Here is a 25,874-nt window from a genome sequence, read left to right on the forward strand (position 1 = left end):
CAACAAGAAAATACTGTTGGTTTTCTTTAAGTCACTGTTGAGATTTACTTGCTTGTATTTGTTTAATTCTAGTATCTTGCTGGCATTTTCTTTACATTCTTGGTTTGTGACAGCATCAAAGAATGAAGAAGTTTTTGTTTTACATCCTTTGGAAACAAAAACCACTTTTTAGGTTGGCTATCTCACAAATCAAAACAGGCTATCTTGTAAAATGTACTCTAATAAAATCATTTTAAAGCATCGCTTTCATTGTGATTTGCAGATCATGAGTTGGTAAGTCAGCATTTAAATTTAAAATTAAAAGTTTAGATGTTTCAATGGAAAGAGAAACAGATTCTGTTTGTTATTGTTGTAATAAATTACCTGAAGTAGCTACTGGATTACAAGTAGAAAAGTGCTTATAACTGACTAATAAGGCACTTCTAGTAGATCATTTATATACCAGACACAACTTCTGGTAAGAGATTTTCCTTAATGTGAAAATACAGTGCTTTTGGCATGATGCAGCTACCTTTGATCTCTGTAAATGACTAGCAGTAAATTTTGAATGTCAGAAAGTGACCAGTAGGATGTCTTGGGGAAGAGGAATGGATGTGATGTTACCTTGCAAAACCTGCAGAGCATTAACGGGGCTCATATTTTGGTGGCAATCTATGCAAGGCAGTTGATGGTACTTAGGCTACATATTTGTAAAAATACATACAGGAAAACACTCTTCTTCAAGAATGGCAGCGAAATAGTAATTTCACAGTGAATAAAGCAACCTAGAGTCAGTGGATAACATGCTGATGCTGCATTCCCTTCTCTTCCAATTTCACTTCAAAGTGGTAAGAATGGGTTTTACTAGTACTTTTCAAGGCAATTAAATCCTTTTAAGCATTTTTCTCCTACTTGATTGAAATAATTCAGAAGTTTTTGCTGCTTAACCAAAGCAAGATTTTCAGATTCCTTATTTTGATAATAATTTCATTTGTGATATTTAAAAATAACTGTGCATATTTTACTTGAAACTGCATTGTCTTGTATTTCCAAGGTGAGTACTTGCAAACTGTTTCATTAAATAGGACAACCTTGCTGCAGGTGAAGTGCATACTTGCTTGAACAAAAATACGTTTAGTACTGTGAGACAGAAACTGCTGTTACCTTGATTGCATAGTATTATATATTCCACATATTATTGGTGTGTTTTTCTGACATCGTGTTCCACTCCCTTCTTTTTACTCACTTAAATTCAGGACTTTAGAGTTTTTCTGCAATTTGTGAACTGACATTCTTTGAGAAACATATTTCATAAGAAAGTCTGCACCATTTTAATGACAAATATGTGGACCATGGAAGAAATCTTTCAGTTCTAGTAATTTTGTCTGTTGATAGTGTTGATGATGTTATTTGAACAAACCACATACAAAAGAATAGACAAAAAATGTACTTCTAAAGCTACTGTTTCTATTTACATTTTTTCCTAAATTTAATTTCCAAAATTAAACTTGAGGTACACAGTCAGCACAGTCAGAATCCAAATATATTTGATTTACAGCTATTCCAGTTTTTCAGAGATGAAAAAACCCCGGGTTTTACTACTGCTATAACTGAATCTGTAAGCATGAAATACAGAACTGACAAAGTCAGATGTGGGACTTAAGGGATTCTGTATTTTACAGGATTCTTCCCTCCCCCCTAGCATTTAATCAAAGCCAAAGTCTTTATGTAAATTTAATCACCTTGCCACAAACTAATAATTTTGTTATGTTCTTTCCATTTGACAGTCCGTAGCTGCTTAGAAATTTAAAATTTCATTACAGAGCTAGCCTAGATTTGCTTTAGAATATTCAGTATTTCTGGTCTCTGTCTACAGTAGGTACTGAATATGTTTACAAATAATGAGCCAAGTCTTCCTTTACTCTTGCAAATAGTCTAAATGAGCAAGCTCTACAATATTTAGTCCAATGCTAGCTACATTTATTTTGTATCTCTATCTATATACATATCATAATCAAATTACTACACTTACAATGTTATAAAAATACATGTTACATATCCATAATGCTGAAGAACTGGTAGAACAAAGCTCTGTTTTGAAGAATATTCTTTGTCTTGATACGTGTACACACTAACATTCAACTAGGTGCGGTACTGTCTGAAAAAAATATCTTCTGATGTGTTGTTATATAGATGTTTGCCCAAGTTTGTACTGAAACTGTGACCTAGACTGTGACTGTGATACATCAAAACATTTAATAAAGTGCTTAACTTAAGTATGTGAATAATCCCTTTGAAGATCAGTGGAACTACTCAAGTGCTTAAGACTATTTGCATGCTGTAGTATTTTGCTAGGTTGTGGCAAAACTTCCTGCAAGCACGTGATGGAACACTACAGTTTTAACATGCAGTACATTTCAGCAGTTGATCTGATGTTTTTATCTATAAAAATTTAAACATATGGACTTTTCATCTGTGTTTTATAATTGTTCTTGCACTGGATACAACTGCTCAAGTATATATTTTCAGGAGGGTGGATGGAGTTTCATCCATTAGGGGCTGTAAATCATGAACTCTTCATTGACCTCTAACACACGGGAGAATCAAAGAAGGTGGAAAATGGTTCTGGTTGTTACAGATAAGAACAAAAAAGAACCAAACATCAAAAGTTGCAACAAGGAAGGTTCTTACTAAACTTGGTGGAAAAACCCCAAAACTTCACAACAGGGAACTCCAGCACTGGAACAGGTTGTCCAGAAAGGTTGTGGATTCTCTGCTCTTATTCAAAGCTTTCCTGGGCAGACCCTGAGCAACCCACCCCAGCCCTGTTTGGAGCAGGGTGTTCACAGTAAATGACCTCCAAAGGTTCTTTCTAACCTCAAGGTGTTCCACAGTTGTAGCCCAGTAATTACTGCACTAGGAAAGGTAAAGGTGCAGAAATGAGTGCATTTAGCAAGAGGGATCAGTACTCGCTGGAAATAATTCTGCAATTATGTTGTTAATAAGAGCAAGACTTGGTTTTGCTATTCAACAGAAAATTAAAGCCATCAACAGTCAGCAAAAAACCTGTAGTTCTGATGGGTGGAGGTTTTCTTGCCTTAGACCTTATGTTCAACAGCGGCTACGCAAATACTGTTAGCAACAAAGTGGTAAAATTTCAACCACTACAAGGAAGAAAAGGCTAGAGGAGAAGGGGATATGCTAGATATTTTCTAACCAGCTGCATCTGTTAAAAATGTTATCCTAAAACTGATAGTGAAGTTATTTAAATGCTTGACTCACTGCCCGTGTTCAGAGTACATACTTTGCATAAGTTTTGGCACCTATGGTGTCAGACTGTCTGTACACTGAATATGGGGCCTCTTTCACATGGATGGGCTGAAGCCTGGCCATATACCAGTCTAAAACTCAATAGTTAGAGTTTCATAACAGAATTTGGCTCAGTGACACAGTAGTGCAATTCCAGCTGCTCTTTTTCTCAGGGAGTATTTGTCTTAGTCCCACCTGTGAGCCTCTAGTAGTATTAAGATGGAAGTGGAAGAATATATGGAATTATGAGAGTATAGGGGTTTCCTGGTATAGAGGAGATTCCTGGTGTACAGGGCAGCAGTTGCACTTCCAGATATATACTGTCAGAACAGCCCTCCAAAGTTTACGGTTGTTTGCCTTATTGTGAAATGCTTCTTTAATTTACACAGTCACTGCACCCTTTGTCTTTGACTCCTTAGGTTGTAAAGCTTGAATAGGAGAGACACTGCAGAAAACAACTATGATAAATGTGTAATTTTCAGGCTCAGCTTTAGTCTTACTGTTCCTTTCCTACCTTTACTTTTAATGTAACAAGTTTCCATTTAACACAGTTGGTTTTATGTTTTTTGCCTTGCCCCTGGCAAAACTGAAATGCCACCCTTCCAGCATATGATTTATGTTGTTCTTCACATTGAACTTCATGAGTATGTTCTCAAAGTTTGTTGTTTTTTAACCTTCAAAATGCCTACAGACTAATTTAAGAATGTGTGAAAACTGCTACAGATAGCATTAAAACTAGTAAAAAAAAATTCTGTACAATTCCTCCTTGACACATATTACATGCTTCATTAATTTAAATGTGTAATCTGTATTTGCATTCTTAAAAATAAATTCTTCCCTCAGATATAAATAAATAACATTCATTGATATCAGTAGGGATTGCATATAGATACCAAAGTGTACAGTCCTTACCATGCTAAGTCACTATGTCTTTTCTAAACTACTTTCCCGAAGATGTCAAATATTGGTTTTCTTTTTATCTCAGTTCCTTGCAAAAGAATAAGCCCTTCTTTATATTCTTACTAATTGTCCTGCTTTCAGATGATGCAAGCCCCCAAGCTGCTAAATAATTCTAGTTTTGTTGATGAGGAATTATCTAACTAGGTATTTTATTGTCCAGATTTCTTCAAACCAGAACTCTTTGTAGGCTGGTAGGAGGTATTTTTGTCAAGAGTGAGATTTCTGTTTTATATGAGAGAGGTACAACTCTTTGAAAATGCAAAATATAATTGCAATAGGAAATCCACTAAGTTGAAGTGTTGGACTGAATGGCGTTATAAAGGTAAGTAATGTGTTCTGAAAACCTTCAGTAGAAACTAGTCAATATTTATTTATTTACAGGATTGGAGATTATGCCCAAGAAGAGTTAGTTGCATAGGAGGAGTGCAGAAACTCCAGGCTCATTCCTGTGGTGTGACTCGAATGGGTGCTGTGGCTGTGTTGTATTTGTCTGCTCTGGCAAGAAATTTCCAAATTTCTACTGCTAGAAATTATGTGGGTTTTATGAATGATTGGTACAGTATTTGAATTAGGGACTTGACTTTTTTCCTCGCATCAGGCAAATGTCCTAATCTATTGCTAATCTATCTAATCATATTGCTAGATATTCTGGAAGGAGGTTAGTTTAATCTGTGCTTTTGGAGGGAGGATGGAAGGCATTGTAGTGTAAAGAGGGAAAATAAATGAAATCTTGATTGTTGTGAGATGGGAATAACTGTTTCTCATTCAGATCGAGCTCTCTGCACCACACTGTAGGCAATGGAATACCTGTGGGTCAGAGTTTTATGGTTTTGATGTAGCAGGAGAATCAAATTAATTAAGCTGCAGTGGAATTCAGCCACATTTATTTCTGTCTTTCCCAAACTGATGTTCAGATAATGGGATAATGCAAGTAGAAGTTCTCGGAATACCCATGACCGCACAAGAGCTGTGTTTAGCTTGGATATCTTGGTAGCTGTTGGCATACTGAGTAGTTTTCCACATGCCTCCTGTAATAAGGTGAATGAGGCAAACACAGTTACTTTGAAGTTGAATACAGCACTATACATGATGCATATAGCCTGTATTATTCTACATGACTGGGGCAACGTCTTAAAGATAAAGTATGCAGTGGTCTTTGGAGAAAGAATGGAGGACATACCGTAAAAGTAACCTTCTTTTACGTGTGCATATTGACATAATCTGTATTATTTATGGTATCTGAAACTAATGGGTTAATTTACATCCTCTGTAGAACAAAAATACTATAAAGAACTAGACCATGTCTCCTGGATTAATTCTAGCTTTCAGTGACTGTGTGTCTGAAGTAATTGAACATATATCATTTACCCCCAAAATATTAAAGGGCAGGTTGTTATTTCTGGTTTAACTTGAATTAATAATTTACTCAGGTTTTACATTACCTAGTTAATCTTATATACTTGTGTAGTTACTCTTTGAATGGTAAGGAATTCCTGAGGCTTATTGCTTCCAGAAACAATTTTTGGCTGAAGTACTGTTTCAGTTATTTATTATCAGTAAATAATTTTATCCCAAATCATGGATAAAAAAGGAGTGTGCAATAGTTTCTCGTTTCTCTAAATTGTTGTTGCCTTTCAACAGAACTAGTGAAAAATCTCCTCCTTCCTCCTTGTTCAGTGAGGCATTTACTTTTTCTTTGCTGTGAGTGCATAATGAGTGCCTGCTGAGACGGTGTGTGTAATGCATACTTGTATGCATCAAAACCATGGGAGCTCAGGCTTTAATCATAGGTCTCTGTTTACATGGGAAAAAAAGAAGTTATGTGGGTGTTCCACTTATATTGTGGAATTCTCCTTGGGAGTTGTTACACATTTCATATCATATTTAAAAATAAGATTTTTTTTAAACTTGGTTTGAATTCATGTTGGTATGTGACTCAATATGAACCTCAGGAAACACCTGAAAATTAAATATATTATTTAAAAATACAAAATTATAATCCATAGTTCAGGAAAGGATTAATTTTCTGTTTTTTAAAAAGTACTTGTTCTTGACTGTGCTAAAGTTATTTGGATTTGCTGTTTGACTTTAATCCCAAAGCAGAAACAAGAAGCTTGAACCTGCCTGATGCTTAGCAATTCTTCATAGGCTATGTATGCAGGTGTTCTCTCCAAATTCTGTCCCACTTCCCAGGAGCAGATGACTTCCAGATCCTGTAGTTCTATTCAACTATGGATTGAAAACAGAAGATTTCAAAATCCCATTCAGCCGTGAAACCTTACTCTTGTTATAAGCATATGCTAAAACTATTAGGAGTGTTGGGGGCTTTTTCCAGTCTAGTCAGCTGCCAGTATGTCTAAAGAAGTAGCTCTCCATTATTGTATTCCCTGATGCCTAATAGCGAGGACACCATCTTGGAGCTGTAGTTTCTCAAAAGTGAGGAAGGATATTTAACATACATGAAACCACTAATAGTATGTAAAGTATTACAGTCGCCTCTTGGTACATCTTCAATCACATGTTCTGAACCACGACTCATAAAACATAATATAATCCGGATTTTCTTTCTAGCAAGTTTTTTACCTTACTTTTTCCTTAGACATCAACAATATCTTAAGCAAAATGCAGTTGACAAATTTAATTTAAAATTAGATTAAGACTCAGTTTGATGCCTATGGCTTGCAGTTACATGTATCAGTAAAGATGCACTGAATATCCATGTCAGCCATAGCTTTCTACATCCTACTGATTTCTTTGGTTAACAGGACTTAAGTTTAAAGAAATTAGCAAACAGAACCCACAGATAGCCAGAGTTTCAGTTCTTAGCTGCATTTAATGCTTTCAAAAGCATGAATTCTGCATTGTTTCAAAAAATCTGGTGCTTTTGTGAATTATTCCTGTTCAGGGGACATACAGTGCACTTGCTCTGGACAGCTACCGCAGTGAATGCTGTCTGAAAAACTGAACATCCTATAATGTCTGCAGGAAAATAACTCCCAGAATCAGCAAGCCTCTGTAACAAGACTTAATTTATTTTAGCTTTTGTAAGAGCTTTTGATTACACAGCAGCTGCCAAGATCTAAACTCCCCCACCCACTTCAAGGCAGTTTTTCTAGTTACACATTTGGCAATGTTTGTAATTTTTCATCCATTCCCCTAGGCATAATAAAAGTCACATACAAGGTTTGCAACCTTTTTGAGGGGGGGAGAGAGGGGAAAGAGTGGTATTTAATTGAGAGATACCTCTCATAGGACAGCCTCAATGTAATGTATGCACAGATAGAAAATTCCCTTTTCTTTGCATACTGTGAAAAGCAACTATTTTGATCTTAATGGTGTCTATTTGGGAGCTGACTGCCATATAAATACAGCATGTAGAGCAGGTACAAGGAATGTTAATGTTTTCTGAAAGAGGTGAGCTAGAGATCTAATAGATACAGGACAGTCTTACCTTTGAATTGTACTTTGGGTAAAATGAAATCCAAATCTTACCTTACTTCAGGGGCTGTAATTGCAAATTATGAACACATTAATACTGCCTCCTCATTACATAAGTTTCTATTTTTCTTGAACAAAGGGTGAGGCAGACCCATGATATTTTACTCATCATATTAGGGTATTTATTCCCAGGTCATATTTTGCTCTTTTATCTTTGTGATCAAATAATTTCCAATGTTGGAGAAAAAGTGCCTTACCTGGCAAAATTACAATACAAAATAAAGATATATATAACAATAACTAAAAGCATTTTGAATTTGCGTGCATGGTATGTCATGAGACGGCTACAGCACAGTAAAGGGGTGCTACAATATGCCAGTTTAAATACTATTAAGGAACTGGACATTTCTACGAATCTTTTGTCTGAAGTAATACAGGAATATATATTACAAATATCACAAATTATTAATATATTAATTTAAAAAGCAATGACAGATCATTTCAAGCTTAACACTCAAACCATTCTGATGACCATATTTCATTCTTTTGAAATACAGTAGGCTGCAAAAGCACAACTCTAGCTCAGAGTATTCAAAAGAAGAATTCATTTGGTGCCTAGTGCTCTATAGCATTACTATTGAGACACTCATACTGGGACTAATTCAATTTTAAAAAACAGTGGATGTGGGTATAATCAACAGGTTGGTTTTTTTTCAAATCACTTTATTTTTAATCAGTATTTTCTTCATTATTTTAATATTTTATAATCTACCTCAATTTTCACAGAAAGATAGTTATATACTATAATAAGGGATGAAAGATATTTCTTACTGATAATAATCAGTTCCTAGTTAGACCGTACAGTAGGAAATTGAAACAACTATTAAGAAGTTTTATTCAGACACTGAATTTTTCCTGTGTTTTTCTATCAGGTTTATAGAGGCTTATATATTCCATGCCTAAAAGTTTCAGAAATTAATATTAATACAGCTGTGGCAGTCCAATACTATGACTTGGTTAACATACAATGCATTACGGTATTACTTGAAATATTAGTGTTATAACAAGAAAGTTACTATTGGACCCCAAGTGAAAGCATTTGCAGCAGATAACAACTTCAAATGTTTATTTAGCAAATGAATGCCAAGCTCTCAGCCAGTCCCTTTTAGAGCAATCAGGTTTCATTAGCCTGTTTGATATCTCACGGGTTCTTGCGTAACTACAGTTAGAACCAAATTCCGAATGCCATTATTTTGAGGACTGGAAAACAGGCATTGTTTAATGGAAGGGGTGGAGTGGTGGGGGGAAATCCTCTCACCTATATTCACAGTTTAAAAGCATGTCTGTTCAGAGATCCACTGCCTGGAGCAATGCAAGGATAGAAATTTAAGCTCATATGCAATATGGTTTAAAAAAAAAAAAAAGTAACAGCTCTTGGCCATTTTAAAGATGCATTTAGCTCTGCTCTGCTTTAGGGATTAGGAGGACATCGTTATAATTTATGCACAGCTCTGTGTTTACTGTGAAAAAGCTTGCTTTGTAATTTATGCACTGTGATTTTGCAGGGGGCACCCAATAGCGCTGTAACGTGCAAATGTGTTTTGATTACTTTTTTAAGGAAAAAACTTTAAATTAATGTGACAGGATTTTTTTAAGCTTACATGTAAATTAATCACCTTTTGAGATGATTCTTTGAAAATTTTAAGCCATTTTAATACAAGGACCTTTTCTTACTACAATGGATGAATGAACCCATTGTCAAAACTGCATTCATATAATATGACATCCATTTAACGTCTTTGTCATCAAATTAAGATCAAATGCAAAAGGCTAATGAATACATTCAGTACTGAAATGTATTTTCCAAGGATGACATTTTCATTTCAATGGAAAAATATTAGAGAGCTGCACACTAACGCCGTGCCTCCCTCTGTTTCTAAAATTCTTTTTAATAAGGAAATAACTTGTGGAATTTGGCACAAGTTTTCCCTTAACTATGAGATAAGGACCATACATAAACAATAATATCCTGTTGTACTTTGTACCAAATTAGCTGACTTTTATTGCCACTGAATAGAAATGTGTAGTCTGGCTGCTTGCAGAGTTCATGCTTGAAATTCCAGAAATAACAATATTGAAGTAGGCTACTTCAAAGGTTATTCATCATCAGAAAACCTTTTGACTGTTTGCTGACTGTTGATCTTCACACTCTTCTACATTTACAGTTTCTTTGAAATCACAAAAGAGACACGTGCTTTGTTAAGAAGGTATTTAATGCTTAAAGGGCAGGTGCGATGACTAAGTCATCATCTCAAAATTAAGAATTATGGTTATCCTTGGGAAATATGGGTTGCTTTGAATGTGGAGGGGAGATGGCTTCTGGGGTATAATGAGGAAGTTTTATAGTAGTATTTCACATCTTTGCTTATTGATCTGTGTGTACCATACAGTGCTTCTTAAGTGAATATTAACTTTCACAGAATGATGCATCTAGTGTCTGTACAGCTGTTGTCTAATAGTATCACCACTAAATTCTGAGAAACTTCTGCAAGATAATTTTGCAAGTGTTAGTTTTGCAGCAGTAGAAATTGAGACACACATACACAAAAAATATTTTTGCCCAAGTGGTAGAGCCAACGTTCAGGCCTTCAGACCATGTACTTTCCTATAGTAGTAAACTGATGTCATCTTTTGCACTTTGGGCAAATATTTAAGTTGTTATGTTATATATGATGTCCCTCAACAGCTCATTTTTATTTTACTTGTGTTCATCCAGCTCCAGTAGTAATTCCAGTGGCACAGAATGAATTCCCTAATTGCCTTCCTCATTTTTATCCCTTGGAAAGTTGTATTTCAACTAATTTTCTTGACTTTCCGGTAGGCTAATAGAGAAGTAAGGTTACAAAAGGCGACTGAATATTGTAAAGCAGATGGAGCATGGTTGCTAGAATCTGAGGACTATGTTGAAGGTATTGCATTAAGATTTGCGATGGAGTAAAAGCAAAACTGAAATATGTGATCATCAGTGGAGGGAAGCTGTGGCAGACACCTGCATGCACTGCTTTGCATGGGTGATTGTAGAATCCCACAGGGCTTTCCTCTGCTGGTTGGTAATGGAGGATTTATGTGATTATTGTCTCTGGGAAGTGGCACGCATGGGAGTAATGTTATCATTTTGTGAGTAGATGGCAATACCTGGAGTCTTCATATTTCTTTCACCCCCGTCAGTTTGTAGGTGATGTAGGCACTGTACTAACCACAGCAGAGTAGTCAACTCCTGCAGATACTGAGCATGTGCTGTCACCTTCCTGTAATGCTGATGTTCCTTTGAAAGGGTAAGGAAAAATGTTTTGGAATGGCTCTCCTTTTTTTTCTGAGAAATTGTACAGTCCTACTGACCAGTTACATACCTGTTCTCAAAACTTGCAGTATGCATAACATAAAACCACCTCTACCACCCCTCCCTTTCTGTACGCATAGGTTAGTACTAAGAGAAATCAAGGGATAAGTGTCATAATATCCCCAGTAAACTGTTCACATCTATGTCTTCATGTTAGCCAACCTGACCAACAGATTAACAGTTCTCTGAATTACAACGAGATTTGGAGGAGAGCTAATTGACTGAACTTCGACCCAGAGAAGCCTGAAGAAATGCTCATTGTGTGGAGGAAGCAACCAAAAGAAATAGCTGAATAATGATTTCCTCTGAAAAAAAGTTGTGGGGCTGCCAATTTGCTACTCAGTTGCATTTAGTTATGTAAGATTATATTCATACAGCAACAGGGAGCCGACGATGCCTTTTGTTCCCTTTGTTCTCTCTAACTTCTGGTGAAATGTAACCTGGTGAGCTATTGGGCTAAATATTCTGAGTATTTTGAACTTGATACCTGCAAGATTTCATTTCCCTGGGCAGCAGTAATCTGTATGAGAGAGGGGACACTTGAGCTCTGATATGGCTGAAGATTCCCTAGCTCTGGAACTGGAGACTGGATTTGTTCTTTTTAAGGGCATACTGCAATGATTGTTATCCCAGATTTTCAGAGGCAGAGTTTGGGGTTAAGGACTGTGAAATAGCAGTATTTCTGGTGGGTTCTATTAGAATTACTGGACCTTTTGTTATTTGTAAGTGGGCCATGGCATCAAATGAACTGCATGATAAGGATCCTTTCCAATAAAAAGTTTTATTTATTGTTGCATTTTAATAGTTATTCATGATGGTTAGGCAGACTGTAGATCTAGCATGTCTAGCATTTGAATAGATGTTCTAAATACATTTAAATATATTTTTAATGAAAGGAAATTCTCCAACAGTCTTACAGCATTTGTAACCTGAAGTAACATGCATCTTGAAAATTGGTAAAAGAAATTTCACATTTATCTGAATTCTTTGACCAAATGGGAGTTGGATGTCTTCTTAATGGGGTTTGGCAGTACTAGTGTTCTGTGTCTAATTTTGCTGTTCTTTCTGCCTATATATTTATTGATTTTGTGCATATGTGTATGGATGCCCATTTCAAGGAATACAGGGGAGTTAAATGCAAGCAGGACTTCCCCAGGAAAGCAACCAAAATTTTCACTGTTAATAATTCTTCCAGTTTATTAGAAAAGCTAAATTTCCAAATTGTTTAAGATTTGCCTGACGTAGATAGCAGAAATACTACAGAACAGGAAGTGGGATGCACACAGGCCTGTGCTTCTGGTGGTGTTACCAGGCGCAGCCTGAAGATGATCTACTTCCAATTAAAATGGCAGTATGAGGTGTCCATAGTGGCCTTCGGTAAATATTCTGTGCTGACGGTGATGTGTTGGAACTGAATTTTGAGAAGCAGTGCTGTGTCAAATTGAAAGTGTGTTGAGATTTTTAGAGACGTGAATTATAATGACCAGAATTGCCAACTTTGCCAGGTACTGCATTTAATATTCCTAGTTTTACAGAACTTGCAAGGGATCCTGAAGGACTTTTTCAATAAAGTATAGGTCCTTAGTTTATTAGCCCTGTATCAAGTTCTGAAAGAGTGATGATATATGTGAGAGAAAGTAGATTTCCTCTTAATACATAACTAGGAGACCAAAGTACTAGTTTTTAGTGAAATCTCTTGCAATAATCTTATTAATGTTGTATTCATTTTTTTTTAAGTGGCAAAACAAACATATTCTTAAATTCAGAGATTTTAGCTTTACATTGCACATACTTATTCACAAGACTGTTTCCGAAGCTGTTAAATGGACATCTTTATTTCTTAGCACTATTTTTGCTCTGCTACATATTTAATATAAGCAATGAATAAAGTGAAAAGTGAATACAAAATAGATATGGGTTAATATTTTAATAATAAAGATATCCCATCCTTTTGAAACAGCTGAAGCTAATATAGAATAATAGGTTGCCTTTTCCACTTACTTTTAGGCTATGTTTAATGGCAGTCTTCATGCTGAACTTAGATCTGTAGTGTATGAAAATATAATAATTTGTTCAGTTTTAACAGTACTTCCCTCATGCTGTCTTGCCTTTAGCCTCTTTAGATCATTATACTTTTCTACTTATTTCCTGGGTTTTCTGACACAAAGACCAGATGTTTCTAAATTAGATTTAATTCAGGGTGTTTTAAAACCCAAGAGCTGGGTATTTCTACAGAAGGTCCTTGATTGTCAAAAGCTTATAGTAAGTATTAGGAGAGATAACAGTTAGTCTTTCCATTTTAAGACTTATTTGTCTATCACATTCTTTATTTCTTTGTAATACTTTGCTCATGCCCTACTTGTTTAGTCTTAAAGAATAAACAGACACTGTCACCACAGTTTATCCATCGGTAACTTTTTTTTTTTTCCCCTCAGTTACCCTGTGGTGAACAGCCACTCTTAATTCTGCTTGCTTTTAAAGCTTCTGTTCTAAGCACTTGAGCATTTATAGTTTTCTGTTATTAACATGAGTTTTATTTTCCCATCTATGAATTAACCTGCATAGAAAGGCTTGTGCACCTCTATGATACTCAGTATGAAGAATGTGAAATAGGAAATTTGTTCATTTGTCTTGCTATGCATTTGAGCATGGATTCCTTATTCAGAGACAATATCTCTCTTTTTTTGAAGCATATAATAAATCTGACTGTGCACTTCATTTGGTCTTTGAAAACAAAGTGGTATCCTCTAGACGTGAGTAGGTTTCATAATACAGGATGTGAAGCAGTCTGTATAGATGCTGGTCTTAAGCTCTTGTTTCTGTTATTTTAACGTCTCCAAAGCTTCTGTGTCCCTTTCCTCAGCTGTCAATGCCTTGTATTCTCCTGGGTATTATGAGAAATCAATCTACTTTGTTTCCAAGACAGCAAGATGCGAGCAAGAAATTAAAAGGCTTCCAAGAGAAAACATTGGAGGTCTGTGCTCAAATGGTATATTCTGTTAATATCAGTGTACCTAGTTATCCCAACCTTGATCTGAGCTGCAGCTGGAGGGAGAAAAATGAAATTGAGAAAGAACAATTAAAATTGAAATTGATTGTAACAAAAAGAGGACAAAATATTTTTATTTAAACATATGCATTTACAGACATGCATACATAAAACATTTAAGCAGAAAATATCTAGATGGTTTGTTAGTGAAATTGTTTATTACAAGTTTCTTCTGGAACAGTATTTTCTCATAATCTCTTTCTGCTGAAGACAGTTAAGATGCAGGTATATTTTCATATATTCATTAAAACTTATCTTGGTTATCTTTTTTAATTACTCCTTAATTATTATTTTTTTAAGTTTATTGTTTTGAATAATATGATGATAACCTGTAAAGAGTCAGATGACGTATCTATGTGGTTCACAATTCTGTGATGTACAAAGTCTGTAAGAGAAATTCAGGTTTTGTTTGTCTGTCCTTTATTAAGTATTTATTTATGAGCTTATTATGAACATATATATGTCTCAGAACATTGTCCTCTTCTCAAGTACTCTGCAGCTCTCACAGGCAAGTCACTGAAGACCAGATTTATTTTCAGATATTTCTTAGGTAAAAAGTAAGAAAGGAAAACACCTATCGTGACAAAACCAAATCTTTTCACGCCTTTTATAAAAAAGCACAGAAGTTGTACAAAATTAATGATTAAAAGCCCTTTGCAACTTACAGTTTATTTATAAAAATGCCTCCTGAATGGTCACTGTTCTCTAAAGCTTGCCAGGCAGTGAGTGTACCTGGGACTGTGCCCTCATTAGCTTCCCGCAGTGTACAGCAACCTGTACCTCTGCCTGCATCCCCTCCAGGTCATCCCACTGCTCCACCCAGCCCTCGGACACCTGAAGGGGTGAGAGGATGTTAGCCTCTGCTTAAGATATGTGCAACCTCTATTTCTTTTGGTGTATGTAAAACTAGACCTGAACATACAGAACAGGTCCATTTTGGTTTTGCTTCTGGATTGTATTGACAGCAGATTCTTTGTTTTTTTCTGCAAATGACTTACACATGAAAAATGGCCATGCTGCCATGACTCAGGCAAGCTTGAGTTGAACGTTGGCAGCCAAAGAAGAGAACATCTTTTGCCAGGCCTACATCTCTACCAAGGGACTCTGACAGGGAGCAGTTATCCTTGTGTCTTCCCCCAAGTCTGCTCTTCTTCTTAGCTAAGCACTAATTAAGCAGGGCGCTTCCTTTTTAGTTCCTCCTTTGAAGTCTGTTGTTCGCCTCTGGGAGAGGCTGATTAGGTACCCGACAGCCCATTAGCTCCTTCCAGACTCATAATGGGGTGTACAAACCCTGCATTATGCCACTGCAAAATCATCCCATCGGGAGCAAAAGGACAAAAAGGTTATGGAAAATAGATTAATAATCTCCTACCCCTTTCCAGTATTACATACATACAGTCATCAGTACACAGTCTGTCAGGCATCTACGTAATCACCCCAGCACAAGTAGAGCAGAACCTTTTTGTAGTGCCTGATTATTAGAGCTGCTGATCACAGAAGAAATACCACTGAAGTATAATTCAGAGAAGACTGTATGAGTGAAACTTCACATAAGCAAAGTTTTCATGAATTTTAAGAACTGTTTAAAGTGCCATAAGTGACTTTTCATTATATCTGAGTTAATGGTATGGCCTTCTTTATGCTTCTCTCCCCTGCTTTATCTGCCCCCTTCAGCTTTGCTGATAATGCCAGAGTAGAGTTAGTGGGAAATTTAGAGGTGAAGAAGTGTAGAATCATCTTAAGCAGACACCATTGTAATGTATCCAAGTTACTTTTATATATATGTTACATAGGGGATTACCCCTTCTTCATACATTACTGAGTGATTACAATGCAGGGTGAAAGAGCTGCCTGTTCAGGGAGGCTCTGGGCTGCTCAGCAAAAATGGGTTACCATCCTGTGTGCTCATATTACACTGTCTTTAAAATTCTAAGAACTGTAGAAATTAAACTAAAATATAGTAACTCTGTTAAGTGTCTTGCATACCATGGGACACTACTGAAAAAAGTTCTAGAAGTATGATCTTCTCAGAATTTGTACTCTATTTTTTCTCTCTTCTAAAATGCTTTTTTTCAGCTAACAGTCACAGACGATTTATTTACAAATACATCAGCCATTCTCCCAAGATTTTTTGTTTCATTAATGAGACTTTGAACACTTCTCCTAGATATACAATGTAAAACTACTTTAAAACTAGTTCATTCCATCTAATAACTTCCTTGAACGTTACATCAACTGTCTGAAAGCAGTAGTATTAACCCATGTTAAATCCACTTGTCTAAGTCAAAACGGATAGACTAGAAATAGTGCTTGAGCTGTGAAGACTTACTGTAAAGCATAGCTGTGCTGGCATCTGACCATATCTACTTATTGCCCTGCAAGGCCACCCAGCTGGAATAAAAAGGTAGGAGTTTGGCATGTGTGTGCCTCTGACTAACTGAAGCAGTTGAACTAAAACTCAATTCTGCTGTAAAGAGACTAATAACTGAAAATGCTTGACTGGTTCATATAGCTTAAAGCTGGTATATAATATATACTTACAGCTCAGCATCGATTTCAAACCATTCATCTACATTTGATGCTGATACAGGCATGTTTGCTGAAGTATAGTGACAGAACCTTAATGTTATTCTGATCCTTTGTTTCCTGGAAAGAAAATTCAGAGAAAAGGTTTTCAGTTAGTAGTGCCTGCGTAGTCTGAACTGATCCTGAGTATAAGCAGTCTCAGGGTAAATCATTACAGTGAGAAAATACAGAGAATCATATATAAAGTGCTTTGAGTTGGCTTTTATAATGTGAGAAGTTCAGTCTGTATGATAGAGAGATAAACAGCATAGCCAAATGTAAGCTGGAGAATATATTGCATGTAGATGGACAGAATTACTTCTATTATTATCATGAGACCAGGAAGAAGGTGGTGATCTGGAGAGCTTTGTGGGGAGAGAGCACATAGGAAAGAAGGGAAGTCAGTCAAGGTAACACAGATGGTACTCTAGAGAAAACACACGGTGTCAGCAGTGGGGGTACTGTAATGGAAAATATAGTAAGAGGGGAAACAACAGCTAATGACTGCTGAGAAACTGCTGTTCTCCCTCTGTAGATATGATGTGTTTTCTGTTCTAGGAGGATTATCAGATCTGCACAGACATTCATTAGAATGGCATCTTTTTATATGAGTACAGGTCTTTGTTTAAGTGGTCAAAAGATTTAATTTTAAAGCCACTGAATATCATGTAATATTTGTATGTATAAAATACAAAAGGCCAAAAATTAAAAGGGAAATAGACATTTATTAGAGTGACTTGTTGGGAGGAAGTTTCTGCAAGTACTCTGCTGAGAAAAAAAATGTTCAATTAACAAATTATGACTGAGGTTTTTTCTGAGAAGGGTCGTGTGTCACTGTAGTTACTTGGGGCAGTCAGTAGCAGAGGATATACATGCAAGCAGTAAAACAACTTAGAGTTTCTGACTCTATGCAAACCACTAAAAGTACACCAGGATCTTCAAAGCAATATGCTGTACAAAAAGAGTTTTGCAGACCTAGTCAGAAGTGTTGCTGCCACTGCTGCTGTCCTTACTCTTGAGAATAGTATGGTCAAGCAGAAACTGCTGGCAATAGGTTGTTTTTTCTTATCTCCGGTTGCCACCATTTTCTAATGCCTGGCTGTGGACGCCTCTCCTGGCTCGTCCATGCTTATGAGCACCTGATGAATCCAGGAGGCTCTATGGATCTAGAGGAGATATATTGGTTTCAGGGTAAGCTGTCGAGCTAGGAGTATGTGCATTTAGGAGGGTTGACTGTGTTGGAAGGAATAGTGCTGAGTAGTAAGCCTGTGTCCTTTGAATGAGATGTTCTCTGTACAGATACGTGCGGTCCTCATAGCTCCTGGAACCTCATGAGGATGCCATGGTGTTGATTGATTGGATAAGTATTGAAGCGCTTCAGTGACACACAGAGAATCCTCCCTGTTGGACTTGCCAGAACAACTGGTTTAAATCTGTGACAAAAGGAAGAATAAAGTCTTTTCACATCTCTGCCTTATTCCCAGAGGAATAAGGCACCAGAGGAAACTTAACTCAAAAACGCTATAGTTCCAACAAGCTCTGTGAAAAAAAATTGATCACTGATTGTTTTTCTGACCAAGGAGTGCTAACCAGGCTTGCTTTTAAAGGCATGATGGTTTTTCTCACGCTACCAAAGTGAAGCTAGCTCGTGAAAGAAACAATTTTCCTGCTTATGTATCTGCCCACAGAGATTATTGTTGTTGTTAAATAAAACAAAATAGCTTTTCACTTAGCTACTGGCTTTGAGCTAAACAATAAAAATATTTTCCACGCATTAAGTCTCAGTATAAGCTCACTGAAACAAGGACTTTGTCTTCATTTGTGTAGGTATCGCTAGGCTTGTGAAGAACATACTGTTTTGGTCATTTTCGTGACTGGTGAACTGGGACACTGAGCAAGCTGAATCAGTTGTCATGAAGCCAGTTAGCCAGTCAGGAGGGAGCAGCAAATAGTTACTCAGAATCGTGTGCTCCAAATACCCCTCTAAACTGCGATTTCCTTTTAATGTGAACAGCAATTTACATTTTTCTCTCTCTGCTTAACACTTCAATAGGATGTGACATGTTTTTAAAGAACTGCAAAGAGCAGAGATTATAATTGAAAGAGTGGAGTGGATAATATTTACAAAACCAGATTATTCAACCCATGGATGAAGATCGTCCAGTCAGATGAGCCAAATTTATGTAGAAAGGAAAGTGTGCTCTTTGTTGAAAGGTCTGTTCTTTGCTATCAGGCTTGATGGATGGATTAAAGGAAAAGGAAGAATTTAATGAAAACCACATTTCAAAGTCAGCATAAGGGATACATCTTTACAAATATTTCCACTGAAGAGGAGGCAATCTATAATGCCACTGAGTCTGGATCTGAATTCTGTTTTCTCCTATGTGTACGAAGATGGTGAATCCCTTGTTTTAATGCTAGCCAGATATACTAGCCATGGTCAAACACTATTATTTCCTCTCATACAAAAAATACACTTACCCATTTATGCACTTACTCTCGTTAGCGTGTACACTAATCCTAAGCATTCTGAAAACAAGTTTATCATCAGCCTTTTTTTTTTTTTTTTGCATGACTTCAGTAGAATTGTGTCCTTCCTTCTAATACAATCCTACTCAAGCATTTTTGTTAGGGACTGGTAGGTGATTTACCATCATCTTCCTCTAAGATGAACGAAGATAGCTGAAATTCTTTTGTGACTGCTGCCTTTCTCCCACTACTGTTTTTATGCTGTTCCTCTATTGTCCCCTATTTTTGTAATCTGCATTCCATCCACCTCTTTCTCAGCCATACAGGATCACAGAAATAAAAGCTGGCAATGATAGACTATTTGGGGAATATGTAGTACAGAGAAGGGAATTCAGATCTGGAGGAATGCAAAGGGAGGCTCTGTTGCTAGTCTCACAGCTTTGCTTCCATATTTCTACCATAACACCTTTTTGTAGCTTCAGGATATCACTATAATGCAACTGTGTAGTAATAACACCTTCAGTTGCTTAGTTTCCTTTTCTTTAACAACCACCTATCAGGTTGTTAAGTAGCACCACTTTTTACCATGTTATGTGTCTCTGATTTGGGAAGGGAAAGGTATGTAAAGGCTAAACATACTGGTATCGGGTAGATAGGAAGAGAAGCTGAGAGAGTTTTTCTCTTGCAGACTTGAGTTGAAAAGATCCCAGGAACATGTACTTAACATTTTAAGAAGAGACAGCTAAAAAAGGGAGCTAAATCTCTAACAATAGATCTTCTTTTTCTTGTAGATATTAATGTTCCTAATCTCAGAAGGACTAAAAGGCAGCCTCTCAATGACAAGCACAATATGCTTTTTTCACGCACTGTTTTATTGGTGTGCCTAAGCTGTGACCTGTAGGAACTCTGTCCTGCTGAAGTGTTGAACCACCCATGGTATTCCACCAGGAAGCTGTGCATGACCTGCAGCACTGATGTTCTGTGGAGACAGAAGTTTAAAAAGCAGGGTACAGTAAGTGGCTATGATGCTGCTTCTTTCATAGAGGGGAAAAAAAAAAAATTCTGAGCTATGGGAGGTTAGTTTAAAGAGGAACAATAAGTTTCTCACCATGATTTACCTTTATTGACCAAAGCCATAGGGAATAGGGGAGTGAAGTTAGAATGCAGGAAGACAGTACTTTCTCCTGCTCCATCTCTGCTTATGTAGGACTTTGATACTATAAGCAGTACTGAAGCTCTGAGATTTCTGAACAGTTGTCAGACACAGTGGAATCTCTGCATACAGAGATCACAGCCTGAAAAATATGTAATTCATTGTTATTTTACCTTTATTTGTTTATTTTTTACAGAAAGGGCATGATAGGGCAATGATGGGGAAATTTGATATGAATATTTAAAAATACATGACAAAATTTTTTGTGTTATATTAAACTGTAAGCATAAAAACTACTAAAAGGCAACTTCTCTCAGTAGACCTTGTGAATTCTTCCCTGCTTTAACTAGACTGTGTTTTTTTACACAGTTAAATAATATAATAAAGTTCTCCAACAATCTTACTGTGGCCTAGTCTTTGTCTTGTATTCCTTTGTTTCACTGTGATCCTTGAGGTGCTGCTCTTTATTCTTCGTGATGTTCTTCATTCTGAACTGTCAATTTATGTTTCTCCAACTGCCTTTTCACTTATTTCCCCAATATATATCCTATGCTAGTCTTTGGTTATATGTTTGTACAATCAGTGGTAAATATATCGCTCTGCATACCTTGTAAAGTAGCTTACCTTATGTGCATGGGGTTTCCAGCTGGAAAGAACTTGTCAGTGCCTCAGGCTGTTTCTGTTTCTTGCTTTTAGAACTATCCTTGTAATCAAGAGCTATGTCTACATTTAGATATCAAATTTGCCAGAGGGCTTTTGTATTCCAATTGCAAGAATCTGTAGTTGGAAACAACCTCTAAATATATTATATAAATGCAAAGTTATAACATATGATTCTGTGATTATTTAATTATTTTATGTTTGTTTTTTTTCCACAGACAGGTACTTCTTAATACACTAAATGAATTTTTTGTTTTGTTTTTTAAAAATGTTTTATGTTTGAATAATGTATCTACTCTTACAATTAATAGATTTTTTTTCTGTGCAGGTTGTGGTATTCACTACACTACTGTCCAAGTGACTCTGATCATAACTGTTCAAAGTTTTGGACAGGAGCAACAGTGGCTCCCTATTCACATTTCAGTTGTCTGTGAGTTGGACAGATGTGTTATTGCATCCCTGAAGCATAGGCCTCAAAACCGTGTTCAGGATCCAGTTTTACAAGAAAGATCTAATAGAAATGTGTTATCATGGTGCTTTAGGCTTTGCCAAAGTGTGTGTATTCATACACATCCTACTTCTTAGAATACGATTCAGAACCAGCTGCACTTCCAAACAGATTCATGCTATAGTCATAAAAGGGGACGACCAAATTATAGCTGAGTCAGCAGATGCTTTTGCATTAGTGATATGAATAGGCTCCAAGCCAGCAGTAATCATAAAAATAACTGATTATTTGTGCATGAGTGGAACATGTGAGAGTCTGTATGGAGGAAAAAGTAGCAAGGAGATCTTCTGAATGTATCTCTAGAGGATAAAAAAGAGAAGGTCTGGGGTATGTGCATTAATCAATTTTGTACTTTTATTCACTCTTTTAAAAAAAATATTTTCTTGTTTCTTAGAACTTTTGTAAAAATGTATTTTCAGTATGTGAGAACAGTTGAATTACTTTATAGATCTGCCTTTAAATTTATGCTGTATTATTCATGGGGCTATTTTTGTAGATTAAAAAATCTGTGTAATACAGATTATACCAGCTGTGCCCAAATTCCACTGTAGTGACTTGAAACATTTTCATTACATTTAGTTTGTTTCTGGAGCCATTGAGTTAGTTGCAGACTGAGTATTAAGTTTTTCCAGTAGTTCACTCCCTGGCTAGCCTCAGATATTATCCTAAATACTTACAAGAGAGGGAACTTTTCTAAATCTAAGGAGATCTGGAGGATAAGCACAAGATCTGGAGACGAACACAATGTAATTCTGTGTTGAGGTTTTGGGTTTTATTTCAAAAGCAGCCACAAACATTGAGGGAATCGCAGAACCACAGGATGACTGAGGTGGGCAGGCACCTCTGGAGACCAGCCAGTCCAACCCTGCTCAGAGCAAGGGCAGCTACAGCAGGATGCCCAGGGCTGTGTCTAGTTAGGTTTAGAATACGTCCATGAGTGGAGACTACACAGCCTCTCTGGGCAACCTGCTCCTCTGTTCAATCAACTTTTTCTTAGGTTTAAACTATGTTTTAACTGTGTGGGATGGAATTGATGGAATGGTGAAGCTATGGAGCCTTTCACTTTTAAGTATACATACAACTTGGGTTTTGATAACATCTAAATGGTTAGCAAGTGTTCTTAAACTACCCTTAATATTCAAATGAAGATTTCTGCCTATGTTGTGAGTACTCTGTGCATGAATGCTGGCCATTGCATCTCTTACTGGGAAATTTCTGTAACAATAATTTTTCTCATAACAATGCATGGTTTTAGTTCTTAATATACTTAAAAGATTAATAAAACTTTGACATCCTTACATGGAATTTTAATATTAGCATTTCCATACTTGTAATGAAAACGATTTTCATGCAGGCAAGCTAGTGATCTGCTTAGTATAATACAGTAACTCACCAGCAGATAGGATTGCAATCCAAGAGTCTTGATTATCTCTTACCTTGCTGACAAAGAAAATCAAACCAGAATTTGTCAATGAATTGTACAAAGTTCTGTCTTTCGGAACATATGTTTCAAAGAAATGTAAAGTTACACCGTGCAAAGTAACAGAAAATCAAGGCATACTTTTTCTTGGCAAAAATAATCCCAAAGTAAGTTATAAGCTCTGAAAATACAGCATTCTGTTATTTATGTGTGTAGACAACACTGCGCTGCTGGTATACCTAAATTTTGTTTGTGTTAAAGTACTTACCTTGGAACTGAAATTTTCAGCCATGGTTTAAAAATAGCTTGCAGTTGCTGCTACCATATAAATTGCCTGTCCAGATTTATATTTTAAACTTACATGATTTCCTCTTTTTTTTTTTTTTTCTTTTTTTCTGTATGGCTATGATACATAGCGAGGCAGGTGAGCAAAATAATTATATAAGGGCAGTTTGTACTGCCACCGCTTAGAGATGTTTATTTAGAGTTCTTGCAGTTAAAGCCAAAGCCATTAGATGGTGCCATGCTGTAACCAGAATTTTCTCTTCATATGCTTAAAACTCGCTGTATGTTGTATCTGGCACGATCTTAAATGACTAAACCTATTCTTCTAGCGCATTGACTTGTATTGGTCAGCCTTAGTCATTATGCGCAAAACCCAGACAATAAATTAAATCTGTAGAATTTTTTTATTTGTTTCAATGAAAAGACTGCACCATCCTGAAAATTCAACAAAAGAGAAGGCAATGGCAGGACAGATTTACTGCCCCTTTTTCAGTTGAAAGCAGTGCGCAATCTAAATGATTTACTTGTTTGCTAGCCCTGCATGGTGCTGTCTCCTGGGTTATCATTCACCTAAATGGCCAATGTAGTACAATGAAAATGATAGTGCGGTTACAAATTCACAGCAATTTACTGGTTAGAATCTGAAACTGGTAAATTATTTAATTTCCATTTTTTCAGTTACTGTTCAAGGTTGAAAACTTAGACACGGAATGTTAAAAAATAGAAAAGAATTTAGCAGCTTTTGAAGCCCAAGTTGTAAAACTGTAGTGATAAAATGGTGGGCTTTATTGTGTATGTAGATGTAATATATTTAGGCTTTTGTACAGCATCTGACTTACTACTGTGTGACATTCTGATAAAAAAATAACACTCTACATTATCAGCAAAGCCCATCTTAAATGGATTAAGAGCTAGTTAACTGACATATCAAAAAGTAGGTGTTAATGGGGCATCATCATTTAAATGGGAGTGTTTTTACCATGTTTATGTGGGAATGGTAGGAGGCCTGACTCCCTGCATTTTTGCATGTGAATGATAGATATAAAATCATTACTAGTATCTAAGGGTGACGTAAAAATTGTCGGGGTGGCAGGTCATGACCTGGTCAGGGCACCCATGAAGAGGAGTTTGAGTTACTCTGTGACCTCAGCCCGTGCAAACAAATCTACCTATTCACTTTAGTTAGTACAGACAAGTGCAGCGTTATAAAGCTGGATAATTAGGAACAAGCAACACAATCGATACTAAAATGGGGGCTGTATTCTGAGAAGTGAAAATTGAAATAATCCATAGGTGAATTTTAATGATTATGTTAAGACAATGTAAGTCCTTGTTCTTGAAGGAAGATTCTTCCCTGCCATTTCTGTTGGCATTTGGCCAGGTGGTCACCCAAATGAGGGCTAGGTGGTTTTTTTGGTAGGTCAGTTTTAAACTGGATCAGTTCCCTTATCTGGCTGAATATGTGGCCTTACAAGCTCTTGTGCTTGGCATAGTTGGGAGCTGGGGAATAATTGGATTGCCTTTTTCAGTGGAATTCATAATTGATTATGAAAGCAAACTCTGTCACCACACAATTCAGCAGGAGCTCCCACTAAGAAGCCTTGAATAGTAACACTGAAGAGTATATGCAAAGGAGCTAGGGAAAGGATGTTATATATATATAAATATATATATATAGCAACATTGAGACCACTGCGATGGCAGTTCTGGTGTCTGTAATTTTACAGATTTTTGTCTCAAGAGTGATTCAATGATTGGGGAAAACCTTTGGAGGAGAGAGGCTTCAACCTCCATAATTTATCACCTGAAGAATGTCGAAGAAGGACTTTATTACAATGTATGTAACAGCCCAACCAATAACAAAGTTCATCACCATGTGATATGACTACCTGAATTGTAATGACATTTAGCAGTATGCTGAGTACATGTCCACCAGGGCATAAATAACAAAAACCCAGCTGCAGCAGGGTGTATTCATAGCAGCTGGACATTGCGCAGGTGCCTTCTGCAGGTATCTGATCAAAATCCAGATCTTGTCAATCAGAAAACTCCTACTGGTCTTGGAACATTTGAATCAAGGTCTGGTGAAACTCTTGGAACAAGTTCAGCGAGGGCCTTTCATGTACTTTCAAGTTAATCCAGAATATGAGTATTAGTGTTTCCTCTAACAGAGAGCTAACTTACATATCATAGGGTTTTTAATCAGTTATCATAAACTTATTTCTTTGAGTTTTCTTTGTACCTTCTTTAGAGCTGCATTGAGACAGTATGATAGGCAGTTACTGCTATCTTTTCTTTCTTGATATTTCCTATCCTATGAAGGAGAGAATAAATTCAAGGTACCGTTGTTAGGCTTTATTTCCTTTAAAACTCTAAGATAATAAAGACTTTGATAGACCAATCTAATTTTTTTTTTCCTGTTTGGCTATCAAACATTTTAAAAAACAAAATTCTTCAGATAAGTGAGGATAACTAGCTCTTAAAAAGAGAGAAGGAAAAGGAAGGAAGGATAGGTCAAGTTTTGGAATGAGTATATTAATTCATAACCTTCCACCTTGCTTCAGAAACAGTTTAGGATGGGTGAAATGAGCTTGGTCCATGCAATTCGATTCCAAGAAGACATTTGTCCAAATTACAAAACCAAGCCAGAGTCTGGCCCAGTTTTCCGTAACTGACAGG

The 25,874-nt window shown here is 36.5% G+C and overlaps 1 long non-coding RNA gene across 1 annotated transcript in view; it reads left to right on the forward strand.

The window, feature by feature from the left end:
• The window catches only part of LOC141927758 (uncharacterized), a 40,767-nt gene extending 20,677 nt beyond the window's left edge, over positions 1–20,090 (forward strand). Inside the window, exon 3 of the long non-coding RNA XR_012624570.1 lies at positions 19,961–20,090. This is a non-coding gene — a long non-coding RNA (uncharacterized LOC141927758). The remainder of the gene's footprint in view (positions 1–19,960) is intronic.
• The last annotated feature ends 5,784 nt before the right edge of the window (positions 20,091–25,874 follow it).

Source organism: Strix aluco, chromosome 10 (assembly GCF_031877795.1).
Source record: "Strix aluco isolate bStrAlu1 chromosome 10, bStrAlu1.hap1, whole genome shotgun sequence".
Classification (NCBI taxonomy): domain Eukaryota; kingdom Metazoa; phylum Chordata; class Aves; order Strigiformes; family Strigidae; genus Strix; species Strix aluco.